Source organism: Ailuropoda melanoleuca, chromosome 10 (assembly GCF_002007445.2).
Source record: "Ailuropoda melanoleuca isolate Jingjing chromosome 10, ASM200744v2, whole genome shotgun sequence".
NCBI lineage: Eukaryota > Metazoa > Chordata > Mammalia > Carnivora > Ursidae > Ailuropoda > Ailuropoda melanoleuca.
Genome location: NC_048227.1, coordinates 81,484,318 through 81,504,083, shown reverse-complemented (window position 1 = coordinate 81,504,083; position 19,766 = coordinate 81,484,318).

Sequence of the window (19,766 nt, the reverse complement as noted above, 5' to 3'; positions counted from 1 at the left end):
AGATCTAAATATATTTAAACCATTCTTAGAAATTTATTTCCCAATTGATTCTACTCTATCTTGAACATTAAAGTCTCATCAGTATCAAAACTATATCATGAATAAGATTTGCAAAGCTAGAACAAAAATCAAGTTTGTTGTTTTTAAAGATTTTTTATTTATTTATTAGAGAGAGAGAGAGCACAAACACGGAGCAGCAGAGGCAGAGGGAGAAGCAAGACTCCCTGCTGAGCAGGGAGCCTGATTCAGGCTCGATCCCAGGATCCTGGGGATCATGACCTGAGCCAAAGGCAGATGCTGAACCAAATAAGCTACGCAGGTGCCCCAAAAATCAAGTTTAAGATTTAAGACATGAAACATTTTACACCATGATATAAATTTATGTTTAAAATGCACATTTTAAATGAAATCAATGTTTTTAAATGGCTAATACTTGTTATTTTTAAAACCTTGCATAAGGTTTCTTTCTAGGAAAGCAAATACTTGACCTTAATTTTATTTTTAAGTTATAGTAAAATTTTATTTAAAAGAGACATTTTCTCTTTAGGAAGTTCAGCAAGAGTGTATCTGGGAAATAACTTACCATTTCATAGCTTCATATGACATGTCACTTTAATTGCGTATTTAACTCCACATAATTTTTTAATATATTTTTTTAATTTATTTACTTTGGAGAGGGAGAGATAGAGCATGCACACAAGCAGGGGGAGGGGCAGAGGAAGAGAGAGAATCCTAAGCAGGCTCCACACCCCGCATAGAGCTGTGGGGCTGGATCTCACAACCCTGAGATCATGACCTGAGCTGAAATCAAGAGTTGGATACTTTACCTACTGAGGCACCCAGGCGACCCTTAACTCACAAATATTTTTGAGAGTTAGAAAGTTCTGGAACCTATAAAATTCAAGACCTTACACTTTTTTAAGAAGATTTTATTTTGAAGTAATCATACCCAACAGGGAGCTTGAACTCACAACCCCAACATCAAGAGTCACATGCTCTACCAACTGAACCAGCCAGGGGCCCCAATACCTTACACTTTTATTTATACATATTTAAATAATTTACATCTGAGAGTCATATCTGTTAAGTAAATTATGAGAACACTTTTCAACAATCCAACTTTTTAAAGCTATATATATTTGTTGATTTCTGCTTCATTGAACTTAATACAGAAAATATTCCCCAAATCTTCACTTTATGTATATGGTCTCATTTACTCTTCACATCAGACCTATGAGGTAGTTAGAATCTTCCCTTCCCTACAAATAGGGAAACCAAGATTTTGAAGGTAAAGTAATTTGTCCTAGTGCACACGACCAGTAAACATTAGCACTTAGTTGTAAATGGAGGTTGTCAGACTCCACTGGGAGGTCTCTGAAGTGCTGGATCTCAGTTGCTGTATAGAGGAAGCCAGTAAATGCTTATTGTTGGAGACTCGAGCACACGCTATAATAAAGAAGCAATTTAGATGTATCTACAACCACACTCAGACTAGAAAGATCTAATATGTCTTTGATGCAACAGGCACCTACATAAGATGAAATCTGAGTTAAAAAAAATTTTAAGCTCATAACTTGTTTGTCCCATAATTATTTTGGTAAATCTTTACTCCAAACTCTATTTCTTACATTTTCTTAAGAAATAGATTCTGTGGAATCAAAGTAATACATGTACAGTAACATATTATTCAAGAAACAGAAAGGCGCCATTCCAGTCATATAAAAGATAATAAAAACATCAAGAGTCCCGTCAATCAAAAGGCTCGGTTGACTGGCAAACTCAAGCTATGGATGGACCCAATTATCTGCAGGAGAATTGATGTCAGCATCATTTAGGGTTAACAATGGACCAACTAGGCAGGAGCAGACAGCTACTCTCTGTAGAGACCCAGAAAGCAAACTTGGTAATGAGGCACCTCATTCATCATATCCTTCTGCTCTAATTATTAGAGTGAATAGGAAATACTTTAAGTTAAGGCGGGAACTGGATAACATAAAAACATTTGTTTTGTAAACACAAAGAATGCTTTTTTTCTAATGATCCTCTTCCAATCTACATCAGGCATATGTTCTCAGCACACTGTTTTCTAAAGTTGTTCTTCTAACACCTCAAATTCATTCCGATTATGGATGGGTTATTTTTGTTATCTCAAAAAGGAGAGTAAGACTGCTAAGAGTCTACGATTTTAATTTCTCCTCTCAACCTAAAAAAGTTGGGGGGAGGGGCACAAGTACGTATTTAGTCAAAGTACTAGTTCCACCTCCGTCAATTACATCAAAATGGCCCAAATATATATACTGCAGTGCCATTTCTAAAAGTCCTGAACAATCTAATTTTACCTATTCTAGTTCATTTTTTCTTAATTCATCACTTGATCCTTATCAAGAATTGTGAAAGAATATGGTCAAAGAAAATGTAGGAATGGTTTGTTTGTACAACCTTTAAGTAAGTAAACTCATCTATTGGCAGTCACTTAAAATTGCCTGGAACGGATATTATTTGCTTAATGAAGATAAAGAAAAAATAAAGTCCAGAAGAAGGAAAGAGCAAGAAGGTGAGGAAAATAACTGTTGTCAGGACAAAAATTAACTGAAGCTTGAGAAAAGCAGTCATGAGACCAAAGGAAGGTTCCCTGGAGAAAAGCGTGGTAGCCTCAGTTCGTTTTTTCAGTGTTTTCAACCGACAATCAGTAGTTAATTTTATTTTCTATTGAAGTTTTTCACAGGGCCATTTTATATAAATGTTCCGCATAATTTTTTCTGAGCCAGGGCTCTTCAATTTAAAGTCATTGGAAGATGGTTGGGCATGGTAATGTAGTCGACCATCCCTGCCTGTGCTGCTGAAGTTAATGTGCAAAAGCATCCGCAGATGCTACTTTTAGCAACTAAATATTTCCATGGTGGTAAAGAAATGTCAGTAAAATCTATGTACTTTAAGAACATCATATTCTTATTATACTTATCATGTGTGCAGGCAGAGTACATAATAAACTAGTCTATAGCAGCTGTAAATTTCTGAGGATTTATCTAACCACAAATACATTGAAATGGGGAAATAGGGCTATATTAAACCATGCAAGATGCTGCTGGAGCTTTGCCATTTCTGCAACATCCTGTAATTAATTTATCATGACAGGTCTGGCAAACTGAAACATCCAATACACTTGCGACAGACTGTTATACCATAGTTGCTGGAGATCCTGCAGTCACATAAAGCAAAGGTAGATCTTTCTTTCAAACGTGAATATAGTACTATTGTATTTAGAATGCCCTATAGCCAAGGACAGACTTCTTGTCACTTTTGAATTTCAAAAAAGAAGAACAGGTAGAATATAGAACCGATCCTGGGCTGAGATAAGGAGTTTAGTCTGTTCTTTGTACTTCAGTCTGGTCTTTTCCTGAAGAGGGACAGCCCTGGGCTGATACAGTCCCCTCGACCCTTCCCATGCGTGCGTGCCTACTGCTAGATATGATGGGTTTCTGTCCTAGGAGGTTTGTCGTGGTAGTCTCTTGGACACGTCCTGTTCTGAAAAGAAGACTCACAAGACCACCTCTTCCATCGGCGTGTTCTCTTCTGAGTCACAATCCTGCCGTTTTGTAAACTTAGAGCACTGATAAATTCAGAATTTATCCCTGCTCCAACCCCTTCCAATCCAGAGAAAGAAAAGAATGTAATAATGGGGTGGGTTTTTTTACCAGAGTAGATTTTTTTTTATAAAACAGTGAGAGCCGGGGTACCTGGCTGGGTCAGTCTCTATAGAACATGTAACTCATGATCTCAGGGTTGTGAGTTCGAGCCCCACGTTGGGTGTAGAGTTTACTTTAAAAAATAATAAACTCTGAAGGGAAAAAAAAAAACCACAGTGAGTTCTTTGTCAGTTTGTATCAGTGTGAAAGAAGGATCCCCTCTCTACTTGATACAGGTGTTACCGTGATTGATGCTAAGGGTGGATCTTAGGAAACAAGGCTGCTTCTTGCTTGAGGACTAGAGAGATACCACCCCTAAAACATGAAATCTACATTGTATCAATGTCTACAGACTTGCCCATGTCCTTTGGAAGGTCAGAGTTCCTCAGACAACAAACAAGAGGACCCAAGGGGTCTTCCTTGAATCTGGAAGTCTCAGTGAGAGGGGATAGGTCCCAGATGGTAGAGGGTAAGACGGGTGTTGCTCAAAAGAAGCAGGTGAGAAGCCGAGCAAAGATAGTGGTTCCAACCCACTCACCAAAGGCTAACTGTAAACACTTCATGCCCTTTGTATTTTCTCTAGCGATTGTCTTTCTCTTGATCCTTACAATTGAAAATGGATCCTAGTTTAAAAAACGAAGAACGAACTAAAACAAACCAAACAAACAAATAAAAAACCGGCATTCCCCACTGAATAACCCAAGGGAAAGTGAAGAGAGAATGAAGGAAAGCATTTGTACCCTTCCACCCCCACCCCCACCCTCCACTGACTGAAAAGTTCCCTTCAGAGCTCTTCTGTGTAAAACTTTGGAAATGGGTTGGAGAGTATGTATGTGTCCAAAAAATAAAACAAAGACCCTTCTCTTACACACCCCTGCTAGGTAACTTGTCCAGCATCACAGAATCCACGGGCAGGACTCTGCCTGCTGCTGATTCCCTGCTCCTCCTGCTGTTTACTTGGTAACATTCTTCATTCGCTTAAAGGCTGCATTACTGGGGTGCCTGGCTGGCTCAGTCCGTAGAGCATGTGACTCTCGATCTCAGGTCATGAGTTTGAGCCCCACATTTGCTATGGAGCCTACTTATAAAAAAAAAAAATTTGAAGTTGCATTACTAAATCCTAACTCTGAAAATGCTCTAAATCTTCTCAACCTCATACACAGCTGAAAGTAAATCATCCCATGTAGAGTATGGTCCACATTCAGATAAATCCCCTTTAAAACTACGTTATTACAAGTGATGAAATTGAATGAGTAAGGATTGGAAGAAGGGAAGAGTCTGGAGAATTGACATTTTTATGCATGCATGTAAAGAGGTTTTTTTATTTCTGTGTTTTTACCATCTTGACAGCTGGATACAGAGAGGGACTAATTCTATTTACATGCATCAAAAGCCGGAGTTATTAACTACTTTACTAAATATATTTTTATAATTCAGGATCATCAATAGTTTTAACACTTTTAATGTTTCTTAAAGCTGTGTGTGTGCGTGCCCGTGCACACATTCACTTCTTGCACAGCATATGACTGAGTGCCTGGTTGTCAAGCACTGGACAAGAGCTGGGTGGACGGTTGAACCATCAACTCCTCTCACCTTGAAAATGTCACGTGTTTTATTACCATTGTCACCCCACTGTGGCTTTCAGAAGACCTCCCAAAACATTACCAACGTTGAGCCTCATAGCAACCTTCATTACACAGAGAAGGCATGATTCTTCCATTTTTCAAACCAATCACCAGGAGGTTAAATGATTTGCCCAGCAACCTTTGATCAGAGTTCGGGTCTCCTCCTCCCAGCGTTGTGTTTTTCCAGCCAGGAAAACTCTTCACGAACATCTGAAAAATGTGGAAATAAATTATGTGCTAAGCCAGCAAATGTTTACTATAAAGAGGCAACTATAGATTAATAAGACTAATTTACAGGTGTCTTTTGGAATCGAGTGATGATCTTCTGTAGTCGGCTAGCAGGTGTTTGTGTTTTTGCTGCCATTTTACATGTGAGAATTTAAAACATGAAGTTAGCCCAAAAAGAGCATGTAAAATATTTTTAATTATGTTTTATAGTCAAAAGAGGCAGAAAGTATACAGCAAATGCCAGAGTGCCTTTTCCAAAACCTTTTCATGAACCAAATAAAGTAAAATCATTTCATGCATTGTATATTTAAGGCAAATGATTATTGTTCATATAAATTACACTTTCTATTTTTTTTAAGATTGTATTTATTTATTTGACAGAGGGAAAGACAGCGAGAGAGGGAACACAAGCTGGGGGAGTGTGAGAGGGAGAAGCAGGCTCGCCACGGAGCAGGGAGCCTGATGCAGGGCTCGATCCCAGAACCCCGGCAGACACTTAAGTGACTGAGCCACCCAGGCGCCCCATAAATTACACTTTCTCTTAAAGCAGTAATTTCCCCATTTGACCTAAAACTTCATTAGATCAACTGAGCAACTTGAAGGTACCACAGAATATTTCATAAAATGCAAACCTGGCCTCTCACACCCTGCTTGAAACCACTGGTGTCCCCATCCACCCCGCTAAATCCATTCAGCTTTTCCCGTTTGCTTAGAATAATGACTGTAAATCAAGTCCTGTGCTCTGATCACAGGAAACTCTCAAGTGAAATTCAGTCACCTCAGAAGTGACAGCAAAAGTAAGAAATTGGGTTGGGGCGCCTGGGTGGCTCAGTCGGTTAAGCAGTCAACTCTCGGTTTCTTTCAGCTCAGGTCATGATCTCAGGGTCCTGAGATGGAGCCCTGAGTCGGGCTCTGAACTCAGTGGGGAGTCTGCTGGAGACTCTCTCTCCCCCTCTCCCTCTGCCCCTCACCCCTGCAAATGTGTGCACTCTCTCTCTAATAATAAATAAAATCTTAAAAAGAAAAAAAAAGTAAGAAACGTGTTTGTTATCTGGAAATGCAAGCAGCTGAGCACAGCACAGACCTCCATGACCTGTCCTCTGCGGCTTCTCCATTTCGTGAGCCATGTGTAGGGCCTCTCACATTACAGCAAGACCACAGGACTTCCCTCCGAGCACCACTGCTGCTTCAAGCCCTTGGGGTGTAATCTTGACTTGGAAACACTCTTCTCCACACCATGCCTTTGCCGAATATTGCCATTCAGGTTTCATCTCGAATGTCATATGCACCAAGATTGCTTTTCTCATTACGAACGATGGGTTAGTGACCTCCTCACTGTGTTCTCATAGTGTCCTAAAAATAAAGTCTATCAAAACACTTAGCACCTGACATTGAAACTGAGTCTATTGATCAATGTAGTATTTAATATTAACTAGTATATTATATGTTGATCAATGTATTATCTCCTATTTCTTGTGTGACTGAGATAACTCTTATAAATCTGTGTTTGTGTTCAATATCACAGGATGTTCCCAAGTGGAATATAATCTTTGTAAAAATATTAAATAGCAATCAGGAATAGGGAATTTATGGAAAGAAGCTAAGAAAATGTCATTAGTCTTCCTATAGCACCTTTGCATGGTCATAGCAGTCTTTTGTCTTTTTTTCATTCTCTCTTCCCTGTCTCACACTCTCCCCTTTTCTTTTTTCTGGCTCCCTTTTGTCTTCTTCCCTGCCTCACATCAGCCAGTGGCATTCACTGAATTCAACATTAAACATTAAAACCATGCCTGATCACCATCTAAACGTGCTCCCAAAGCCAGGGAAGCCAAGCTAGAGGGCCGACCCATCCAGGCAGTGACTTCTGCTCAAGCCCCAGGTGCATTCCGAGCAGCACTTTATTTACATAAAGACACAATCTTAAAATGTAGATGGAGCCTTCCTTTTATGTCTTTAAACTTTTGTTATTGAGGCAAATCATCCAGAAGATTAAATCTGATTTGCATAATATTTTGTATTCCCATTCATCTCAGGGTAAAAACCCTTCAAAAGGCTTCAAAAATTTTTATGTATCTGAACCCCGTTGCCTGTGAATCTGATATCTCGACCACTTTTTCTTAAAACTTCAGTAGTTTTCTGAGAGCAATGATTCCTAGATTCATAACCCAAAGTCCCTACTGTGATCATTGCTAAGTCTGAGTAACTTCCCTTAAGGACTCACAGCTTCGTGTTATCTAGTTTCATGCCTGTAAGTGAATCCAGTCATTTTCATCACCCATAATTTTATCATCTAAAAAAATCCTAAACGCTTCAAACAACTCTTTGTTCAACAAGCAAACCCAATATCCAGCCCAGCCGTGTTTACCTAAAAAGTCTCAGGAGCTGCCTGGACACCCCGAGGCAGAGAAGTGCAGGAGTCACACAGAGACTTGGCTGACTGGAAAGGGGTGGGGGGGCGGCCACATCTTTTGGCACGGGTCCAGCTAAAGCAGGTCTGCTTATGGTCCTGACACTGCACTCGGATTTCTGTGCGACTGATGTGCAAGATGGTGCTGAACACCTTTAACTTTCCCTCTTGCTGTGCTTTCAACATTTGATCTCATTCTCCCTAGGATTAGTGTAAGTACTCCTGAGGGCAAACAAGAGTCTGGTCAGCTTCTGGAGAACGTGGGCCATGGTGGATAACCTCGCTATGACACTCACTCTGTCTACACAGCCAGGGAAATATGATTTTGACATTTATCCTATTAAATAAGTTACTCTTCAAAGAGCACTAGTGGCTGATTTCACTCAAAAATTTATGGAACCATTTGAGTAGGCTGGATCCATTAAATTCACAAAATAATTGCCATTATTCCCATTCACTTTGCCCTACGCATAGTCATAATTTAGCAGGAAAAGGAAAAGTATTTGTTACTATAATTATTCATGATTATAGGCTAATTTTAATAATACTATTCACTGAGCACAGGCTAGGTATGAGGCTCCTTGGATGCCTTATTTCATTTAATTTTCAGGACGCCTGGGTGGCTCAATTGGTTAAGCATCTGCCTTCGGTTCAGGTCATGATCCCAGGGTCCTGGGATGGAGCCCCATATTGGGCTCCTTGCTCAGCAGAGAGCTTGCTTCTCCCTCTGTCTCTGCCTGGCTCTCTCCTGCTTGTGCTCTCCCTCTTTCTGACAAATAAATAAAATCTTTGTAATTTTACAAAATAAAATTAGATATTATTATTACTCCCATTTAAAACAAAAACCCTAAAGCTCGGAAAGGTAATGCTCTGTATCTCCGATCGCACAGCTTATAAACTAGGTTATTAGGATAATTAGATCAAAAAGTTAAACATTTAATATTTTCCAAATGTCTAAAGCCTTTTGCAGAACAATCTTCGACAAAATAGGTGGATCAAAAAGGAATCTCGATGTTGCATATTGCCCAGGAAATAGTCACATCAAACTTTAGCATTTAAGTAAATGTATTTCCAAATTTCATATGCTACAGAGACATTATCCTAGTCCAAAAGGAACGGCTAATGAAAGACCACACTACCAACACATCTCACACCCTCGTGGGAGTTGTGCCTGTTGGTGTCGCTTTGGGGGTGGGAGAAGAGGTTTGTATATGATATTTCTTCTCGGTGCATCCTCTCCAGTCTTCCTTCACTACCCCAGGGAGGCACGGCTGGCCCATTCTGTTCTCACGCCCGGGGGACATCTCTGCCATGTGGCCATCTCATCAAAAGTGGTGAATTTGCTCTCTGAGTGCAGTGTGAACTATCCTTTCATCTTTGATTCTGAGGATTTACCTCGGTGCCTGGCACGTAGTAGGCACATGCAGTAGCCAACAGGCAGATCACAGGTCCGAAGTCTTATCTTCTGTACATGGATAATTTGAGGATGAATTGTATGTTGGGGTATTACCATATCATGGAAAATACGCAGCAGTATCATACCATTACAAATTCCTGTGTATTTTTCTATTTCCTCTAGTAAATGTATTTCTTCTCCCCTCTCTTCCCCATCCACCCCCCTGCCTTCCAGGACTCAGCTCCTAGCACTGGCTTTTAAACTCTTACATTCTCTTTATTTACAGTCAAAATTGTTTGCAATACTCCACACCTTCTGGCTTCCAGCTGGTACTTGTATTCAGGGGCAAACAAAAGCAAGACAAACACATATTGCATCTGTACCTTGAAAAGCCTCAACTCCAGGTGGTTGAAAGGACTCCCTGGGGCACCTGAAATTCAGGTGGGGCCTTCGTTTCAAGTCCAGCCCGCCCGTAATTCCCCTTTCCTCTTTGCTTCGGGGCAGCGAAGAGCTGGGTGTGCAGAGCTGATCGCTGGTGGGCAGCTGTGAGGGGCGTGCTGGTTTTCCCAAGTACATTCAGCCTTAGCTTCACTGAGATCACAGCCAGAGGACGTCACGGGTCTACCACTGTTTCCCAAAGAGGACTTTCCTCCTGGACTGACGGGGAAATTCCACTTCGCATGGTTTTTCTCCTGAACTACTGCACTGTGGACAGTCCGTGGAGCCAGCCCTTTGGGAACCAACGCACTCAGGCATTCTAGGTCGAGTTGGGGTGCGTGCTCAGGGGGTTCGGACGCTCCCTGTCACTGCTCAGGGTTACCTTGTAGCACCCATGTATCTCAAGGCATGTCAACACTACCATTACAAGCTCTCTTGTCACTGATTCATAACATCAGCACAAATAATCACCTGGCCTTCATCCTGGCAGGAAGAAAAAGATGCAGATAGCATGGTTAACAAGAAGGTAATGTGCGTGAGTCGTTAGGTATTAGCTAATTATTTTCTGAGTGGGAGAACCAGATACACTGTGGCAACACTTTCTCTGGCCCCGCAGCTTTAAAACGTTCCTAACTGGAAAATGGATGTGAATCGGAGAGGAGGGAGGGTAGGTGAAGTGGGCTTAAGAAAGAAAGATGTCTTCTTTTGGTGTTTTGCTTGAGTTCCTTTCTGCCAAGAAATGAAGAAAGCTCCATAACACCTTACACAACACTTCCCGTTTTCTTAATTCTTCTAAAATTCTTTTATTTAAAGTTCAATTTTAAAAATTGGCAAATCAAATAAGAAGGAAGTCCATTTCCTTATGGCACAGCTTAATAAGAGACCCAGGATAAAAACTCAGAATCTTCATTCCCAGGACGATTGGGGATTGGGGGGGGGGGGGGTTTACAAGATTTATGCAAAACTTCAAAGAAAGCTCCTCCCTACCCACCCCTCCCCCCTTGCGTGGGCGTTTCCTTCATCCCACTACCACCAGTGTTGGTTTTTATGTGAGCATAATTGTGCTTTTGTCTTGGAGTTGGCTCACCTCACTACACTCCAGCCTGAGATCCCCTGGCCCAGAGCCCAGGGTGGGGCTTTGCCCTCAGAACTGTAAATAATGGTAATTACCTTTACAAACTTAAAAAAAAAATTATTTTCCCAAGGCCAAGAATAGCCAAAGTCTAGAGCATTCTATATAAGCCCTTGTGCAAAAATCTGTTAGAATGAGTGTGGTGATTAAGAAGAGTATCTCCCTCATGGAGTGACCAAAAGGAAAAGAAAGTCACCGGCACTCAGCTGCCCCATGGGCCTGTGAGTGCTCCCTTCCACTGTCCCGGCAGCATAAGTCCACATAAAAGGCGTAAATACTGAAGTAGAATTTAGGATTTCTTCTCACCGCTCCCACAGAAGATTTTATGAATTGGACTCAAGCAAACCATGTTCCCTTTGCCAGCTAGGAACTCCCACAGAGAAGGGTTTTGCCGCCGGACTTCCAGGCTGTGTGATTTCTGAGGCATTACTTCCTACGGTATCACTGTCTGGTTGACAGCACCTATTGTTCTGATTAAGTTGACATACATCCAAACTTTTGCCTCATTAGATCACCATGGTGCCAAGGCTTTAATTTCTGCATAATCTCGGTGTGTTATTTCATACACCATCGCTAGCAACCACTGTCCATCTCTAAGATCAAAGCAATTATTGAAAATTCAAAACTTTTAAATGCAACAGCTTTTGGCCCCATGGCCATACCAAGACTCGTACAGAAGTTTTGATATTTGAATGAGAGAGATTGGCTTCCAGGCCACAGAGTTCCTTTGGTTATTTTACGTCCAGATTAACTGGTTTGAGGGTGGAGACCAGAACATCCGGACAGATGCCTTCAACCTAGCGTGGACTCCTTTCAAAGCCCACGTGGAGGCCAAAGACCCAGAGTAGGGCGCTTCTGGGACCTGTGTGATGACTGGAAATTCATTAAGACTCCTGAAGCGTCAGAGCCGTCTGTATGTCATTTTTTCCATTCAGAAGTCAACCATTGCTCTATGAGCATGAGGGTTAAGGAGGTCATGGTCTGTGCTCATATCGTGGTGTTCCAGGCATTCAAATTATTACAAGTGCTCATCGGTGAGGTTTCTGGTGCTGAGACGAGGGGATTTATATTACCGCTACCAGAACAAAAAGCCATCTGACCCACAAAACTATCATTTCATTAACATCCTCTTCCCCTTGGCTCCGGACTCTGCAGAGGGGTCCACCCCTGGGCTCAGAAGAACAGTAGCGAACTTCCCCTCTCACTAGAAGGGCTCCCAGTTCAGGAGGTAACTCCTCCTTTGCACTTGGCCCTGTTCCAAATGTTCAAACCTTGTGGAGGTTCCGAGAGCTATTCATGCCACCCTCGCGATGTTTGCTCTTTTCGTCTGTTAAACATTGCCCTGTCCCTGTGCGATCCCTCAGTTCATGCCCCCCATGAGAGCTCCGAAGACAGTCCCCTATGCGGATGACCTGCGTGTCTGGGCTCTACACAAATTCAGCTCCTCCAAGGGGACTCCCCAGATGGCTCACATCCTCGTGCACAACGATGAAAAGTCACCCACGGGGATGCCGTGGGAGTTGTCGTGGGGGAAACAAAACAAACCAGCCCAGAACCAGTGAGGCAAGGCTGCCCAGTTTGCCATCTCGGGAAGTTTTAAAATTAGGCTTCATGGCAGTGTCTCCTCTCTGCTGCTTACCCTCTAAAACAGCTTGTGTGCTGGTGAAGGGGAGAAGCGGAGGGCAAACAGAAATCGGTTTGCTAGGTCAGGTGCCGGACTCACTGCACACCTGGAGAAGCCAGCCTTGATGTCACTCCCATTCTGGAAGAGCGTCCATCACACACTGGCTCAATCTGGGTGTCTCTCAGTGCAAACGGAGGACCTCAGCCCTGGCAACAAAACTGGAGAGGCCCGGTGAGAATTCCCCAAAACTTTTGTCTAAAATTGTTTCGCTCCATCTTGCACTGAGGGTAACACCAGCTTGAAGCGCTCTTGCCATCCATTTTGGCTGAATTTCTTTAGACCAGACAGAGGGGTAGGATTTATTTGCTAAGCCATGGGACTTGACTCTGGCTCCTCTGGGGGAGGAAAGGGTTAAATCCTCTGGGTAAAACATTGTCAATCACTGGTGACTGCCACTAAGATGAAAAACAACTGCACCTGTACATGGGCAATTTAGGAGACTCTGGTCAGCTATTTTTCTCTGGTGCTTTGTTCTGCCAGCTGCCTCTGTGCTTTGGATGCAGGTGGAAACATGGACTTTGCTATCTATAAAAAAATTTAATGGTGAAGATCAACTTCCGCTTCACCTCCCCAGGGATCAAAGTTTGGGGGCTTTTTTTTTCTCCCTTGCCCTGAAAGACTAGCAGAGCAAAGCTCAGTGCAGACAATGGGTATGTTGTTGAGATGCCCATTCTCCCCCAGAAAAGTAGCAGGAGAGCCTTCGTGGGTTATAATTTTTCTTCCCAATTTGAAGGAAGTAACGGAAGCAGAGAGAAGCATGCCTGCACAGGGTGAGGTCAAGCATCTGCTGAAAGGAAGGCTCACGATGACAGCTGGGGAACCTCATTACTGCCACTGCATTTCCCGTCGGCCACCATCAGGAGCCTGACGGGGAGCCGGTGGAGACAACGTGGAAGTGACAGGCTCCACGCCTGGGAGCGGGATGGATGCCCTGACATCCATACGGCTTCATCGCTAAGAAGCGGGGTGTCACAAATCTAATATTTGGTCAGATTACTGGCCATGACACGATCAATGGCCAGTGAAATGTGTGGGTAGAAAAGCAGCTTCCAAGTCAGGCGCGCTCTGGATGGCCACTACAAGAAACTCTGAGTGGCCTGCCTCACCGATGACATGATCAAAGTTCTTGTATTAATTCAACACTTACTGGGTACCAGATGCCAGGCACAGAATTAGTTACTGGACATACAGAGGCTCTTATGGACTGAATTGTGTCTCTCCAAAATCATCTGTTGAATTCCTAACCCCTAATATATCGGGACGTGACTATATCTGGAGACAGGGCCTTCGAAGAGGCAAGTAAGTCAACATGAGGCCATTCAGGTGCATGTTCATCCAGTCGGACTGGTGTCTTCATAAGAGGAAGAGATTTGGGCTCCCAAAGAGACACCAGGAGTTCGCAGATGGTGGAGAGACCAAAGGGGTGAGAGGTGGGGGGCAGGGCACAGCAAGAAGGCAGCCATCTACAGGCCAAGGAGAGTGGCCTCAGAAGGAGCCAAATCTGCTGGCACCTTGATCTTGGACTTCTAGCCTCTGGAACAGGGAGAAAATTAAGTAGATACCCTGCTCTGTGGTGTTTTGTTACAGCCGCCGAGCGGACCGTGACAGCGGTGACCGACACAAGGTCCTCACCCTACCAAGCTTGCAAGCTATTGAAGAACTCACAGTCCATGCCCATGTAAGCAAACAAAAAAGGGAGGTCACTAGAGGCCCTTTTAAACATTGCCTAGACAGCCAGAGGCAGTAAAAGAACCAGGACCAGGAATTCCAGCGAATATTTGGATGGATTTTGTTATGGCCCATGTGGCTATTACCCTTTATTTCTGAATTGAGAGTGAAACGTATTATCACTCTGCTTCAACATGAGAAAGCAAGAAGTCCTGCACGGATCATGCAGTGGGGGAAGGAGGAAGTCTAACACATCTGACCTAAAAGGTTCAATGCAAAAGAACCGTGTGGCTAAGTCCACATCACGTGCAGACACATCACAAATATGTGGGCTTCAACATGACCAGTAGAAGCAGAGACCTGTATATTTTTATGATCACTACACAGTTGCTTATTTTAGATTGTTTTCTTGAAATTTGTTAGTTATTTCTTTTTAACCTCACTGCCCCATACTTACTGCCTCAAAGGAAGCATAACATAAGATAAAAATACAGAAGTTGCTACCCGGAGTTCAACAGGTTAAAAGAGAGCTGAAAATAGCTCCCAGGCATGTCATAGGGTTGGCTGACTACTTAATCCTTTGATATGTAAGAGAAATGGAAATGTTCTAGTCTGAAGAGCTACCAACTGTCCAAAAACCTTTCTTGTCCTGGGGAATTTTGAGCATAGCCACTGGGGGACTGAGTTCAGTATTCCCGAAGAAAAGGGCAAGGCTGTTGTTTGCTGACCAGATTAAAACTGTGACAGAATGCCGAATTCCTGTTGTGTGGCTAATAAGCTCATGGTATGTTCAGATACTGTGATTCCGTCCAAACAGGCATGAGCCCCTGTTGTATAGGAACGGGAGAGGGTACAGTCTCAAATGAAGGAAGAAGTCACAACTTCTGTGTGGGGCAGCTGAAAAGCTCCGCCACACACCGCTGAGGACATGAGGAGACCCAGGGCTGGCACCCAGAATGAGGATGGGGTGGAAAGGGCCTGATGCAGGTGGCAAGTTAAAATCTCCTCCTTGGTCTTAAGAACGGTTGGCAGGCAAAACTGGAGCCTCCCAGTCAAGTCTGAATGTTAGATACACAACAAATTGTTTTCAGTTATAAATATATCTCATGCAACATTTGGAATGTGTAATATTTGGGATGTACTTATACTAGAAAGTTCTTTGATATGTATCTGGGATTCAAATTTAACTCAGCGTCCTGTATTTTGTTTGTTTGTTTTGGTCCTCTTTTTTTATTTGCTGGATCTGGCAATACAATCTTAATGGCAGATACCAGTTTCATCGCAGAAAGGAAGTAAGATTTGTTCCCTGTTTGTGACGATGGGCCTAGAGCTGAGTCATGTTGTCTGTGAAACTGTACCCATCTTTTGGGGTTAGATCTGAACAATCTCTCTACATGGTATATGGTACCAGAACCAGCAGGTCTAGAAAGATCAGGAAACCACACAGTATAAACCTGACAGCTTATCCTTCTGGAGTTCTCTTGGCGTTCTAGTCTTTTCTAGTCCCTTAGCATCTAATGAAGTCTTCTAGAATTCCAGGCTGTCTCAGCTGCTAAGGGGACAGACCTGAGGAAACGATTTGGAGACACACTATGGCAGAAGTGTTAAAAGCAAATCCCAGTCCCCCCGGGGACAGCAAGTGCTGAAATCAAGGAGACAGAATTGAAGCCATTTGGCCAGCTTCCCCTTCCTACCTGGGAGGCTGTAGGACTTGTTTCATAGAAGGAAGCAAATGCTTCCCCAAGTGTGAAGAAATCACACAGAACGCAAAGGCTCCCTGGTTCTGTTGTAGCTGCTCCTTCCATCTCCAGTCAAAGGATTTCTCAATCTGTCAACTGACATTTAGAGAGAACTCAGCGGGTGCCAAGCACTGTGTCAGTCTGGAGATTTAATAGCCCTGGGCATTGCCTGCACCCCAGAGAGCGTCTGGTTTCGCAGGGATCCCCACACTGCTCTTAGACTCAGCCCTGGGCCTGGACCTTGCTGTCCAGCCCACCACCTGCATTACCTCACAGAGGCTCGTTCAGTTCCGACCTATTGCACTTCAGTGTGGGGGAACCACGAAACACATTACAGACACTCATATTGTGCTCGGGGTCCCTTTAATAATTCACATAAGCCCGGAGTTCTTGACTTTCGTTCCAGCTTGTTCACATACCCAGCAGCTCAGCCTGCCCCTCACCCTAAGCCATTTATTTGGTTCCCACACATTGCCGCGCGTTCCAGGTATATTTGAGCTGAATAACCACGTCCAGGGAACTGCCCACTCCCCGTCGCTATCACACTGCCCTATTTCATGGTCCTAGTTGCACATATCGCTACCTGCAATTATTTCCTTTGTCTGTTTGTATGTTTGTTTATTATGTCTTCCTAAATTAGAATGAAAACATCATAAAAGAAGAGAACTCATCTTTCATTCACGATTGAACTTCCAAAGCCTAGAACAGTACCCAACACTGGTAGGCACTTAACAACTGTTCATTTAATGGGTAAGAATCTGAATGAATGAGGGATCAACCAAACTGTCTGTTGCAGGCAACCTGTGACCTGTATGGGGTGGATCCCATCCCCTGGCCCCGGCTGCACTTGGAAGATCTTAACTGTGTCTTCTAAGGATGATGAGCACATGCTGTTTTCTCAGGGGCATGCCTGGTACTGTATTTGTCTTCCTTATTGAGGTCAAGGGCACCAGCTGGGCATCCACACTGCGAGCCTGGGAATCAGCCTAGTCTCCCCCTTTTCTATCTTCTTCCCTCTGCCTTGACATTATAACCCAGTACTGTTTCTTCCACTCAGTGGTGAGGACCTAGCCATCCCCACCTCCTCCAAGTGTATTAGCCAAGGTTCTCCAGAGAAACAGAATAAGGTCAATAGGATGCATGTGTATATATGTGAGCCTGCTTCTCTTGTCCTCCCCAAAAGTTTGAGAGAACCCAATTCCCTATGTTATGTCCCTTTGTAGTTGAAATACCTAGAGAGGTCACCTCTACCACTCCCCCAGTTTTACTGACATATAAAATTGGCATGCAGCACTGTATAAGCTTAAAGCATACAGCATAATTACTTGACTTACATATATTGTGAAATGACCAACACAGTAAGTTTAGTTAACATCCATCACCTTATATAGATAATCAAAAAAGAAAAGAAAAGAAAAAATATTTTTTCCTTTCGTTGAGAACCTTTGGGATTTACTCTCATAGCAACTTACAAATATATCATACGGGAGTGTTAATTACAATCATTGTGTTGTGTACTACATTCCCAGGACTTAATTATCTTATAACTGGAAGTTTGTACCTTTTGACCCCCTTCACTGGGGACCTTAATCTTTTCTCTTAAAGCCTTCTGCTGATTGGATGAGGCCACCCCCATGATGGAGGGTAATCTGCTTTAGTCAAAGATTTAAATGTTAATCACATCCAGAAAACCCTCCACAGCAACATATAGACTGATGTTTGACCAAACATTGGCACTGTAGCCCAGCCAAACTGACACATAAAATGAACTGTCACAGATGCCTCTCTGCGTCCATCCCAATCTCCCCCAGTGCGCCTTCAGTACTGCAGCAGATGGAAAGCTAAAAACTCTATTCCTAAGGCTCCCTTGCAGCTAGCCTTCTTAACAGGGCTGGGACTAGGGGGACACAAGTAAGGCACCTCATGCACACAATTTAAGGGGACATCAACAAATTCAATCCAGACAAATAATGCTAATGCAATATTTTCAAAAATTAAAATGTTATGCACCATTACATTATGTATTACAATATTATTACGTTCCCTTTTGCCTTTGGCTCCAACACAGCTTGGCATGTCACTAGCTTCTTAATCTTAAAGGGTTCCACCAGTAAGATGCACTCACATGAAATCCAGAAAGCAGAAGTGAGATGGAAGATATCTTGCTATGCTAGTTTCTGTTGGCAAGCACAATTATGTTCCAGCACCCAGGCACTTGCGGCAATTAGGACTGCAAGGCGTGGGCTGAGGCATGCATGTTTTGCTGTTGCAGATGGAATGGGTACAGCATAGTTCTAGAACCACTACTTGTGACAGCAGCGCCTATTACAGCTAGGGTAGATTCTTCCTGAAATTGACAGTGCTGACCCTGGCCTCCTAATTCCCCTCTTTTCTTATTGAGATGAGGGTACAATTCCCAAGTGGGCCATTTTGCAGTGTTGTTCATTCTTAGAGGTTGGCCTGGAATCTGCTTCTTCTGCCTTTCCAGAAATGTTAGAAAGAACCCAGTTCCTTACCTCATATTCCTTTCTGCTTGAAATGCCTAGAAAGGCTGCTGTTTCCTGTGCCTGAACCCCAACCAAAGCCATCACCTCTCTTAGATTCATGTCATCCCTCCCAGCCCCACCATCCCGCCCTTATTCAGGTCCCCTTTTAAATATCCCCTACCCTCTCTACTATGGTTTTCATTTGACCTTCAACTCTCCATCTTTACACATTTCCTTTTCTGCATTCTCTACTCCCCACCCACATGGAATTGTCCTCTTCCCTGTGGGTCACACTTTACTATGTAGATTCACCCTGTTGCTAAAGATTTAAGTAACCATCAGCACATCTTATGGGAAGTCCAATGTCAAAAATCCAATACGGAAGATCTATAGAATTTCTTTAGATTCTCAAGGAGCTTACATTCCTCTCCTACCTTCTATCCCCACTGAATTCTTCATTTCTTGATTTCGCACATTCTGTATACTCTCACAAAGTTGTTTTTAGGCATAGAAGACCTTACCGAACACTAACATGCAAAGCAAAAAAGTCCTGTATCTTCTCTGCCATGCTGCTCAGCAATCCCTGACTTCATCTTTTCTTGTCTATTTGCCACATGCCCTCAAGAAAGAAAGGAAAATTACTCATTTTTCTAATTTTTTTTAAAAGATTTTATTTATTTGACAGAGAGAGACACAGTGAGAGAGAGAACACAAGCAGGGGGAGTGGGAGCGGGAGAAGCAGGCTTCCTGCTGAGCAGGAATCCGCAGGTGGGGCTTGATCCCAGGATCCTGGGATAATGACCTGAGCCAAGGCAGATGCTTAATGACTGAGCCCCCCAGGTGCCCCCATTTTTCTAATTTTCTAAGGTGCTTCATTTCTTCTCCCCTCTCTGTATAGATTTTGTCCTATTGTTCTACATCCAGTTGGCCAATCAACATTTTCTTCCTATAAATGTCATTACTTCTCAAGGAAGACTTCCTCCAGAGCTTAGCTTGGGAATATGAGCTGGTAAGAGCTAAATTACTGCAGATAATCGTATCAAGGTACTAGGAGTTCATGGGAGCAATCTGGAAGAGATGAGAAAGACACAGGAGAGGACCAGGAAATGGCTAGAAGACAGAACACTCCACAAGGTCACAAGATCTGGCCAGTGAGAATGGGGAAGGGAGGTGGGGAAAGGACTTTTAAGAACAAAAAGGTCTGGTGTTCAACTAAAGCACCACAGATGGAGATCAGGTAGCATTTAGGGTCACAGGCTCTGGGTGTCTGACCATGC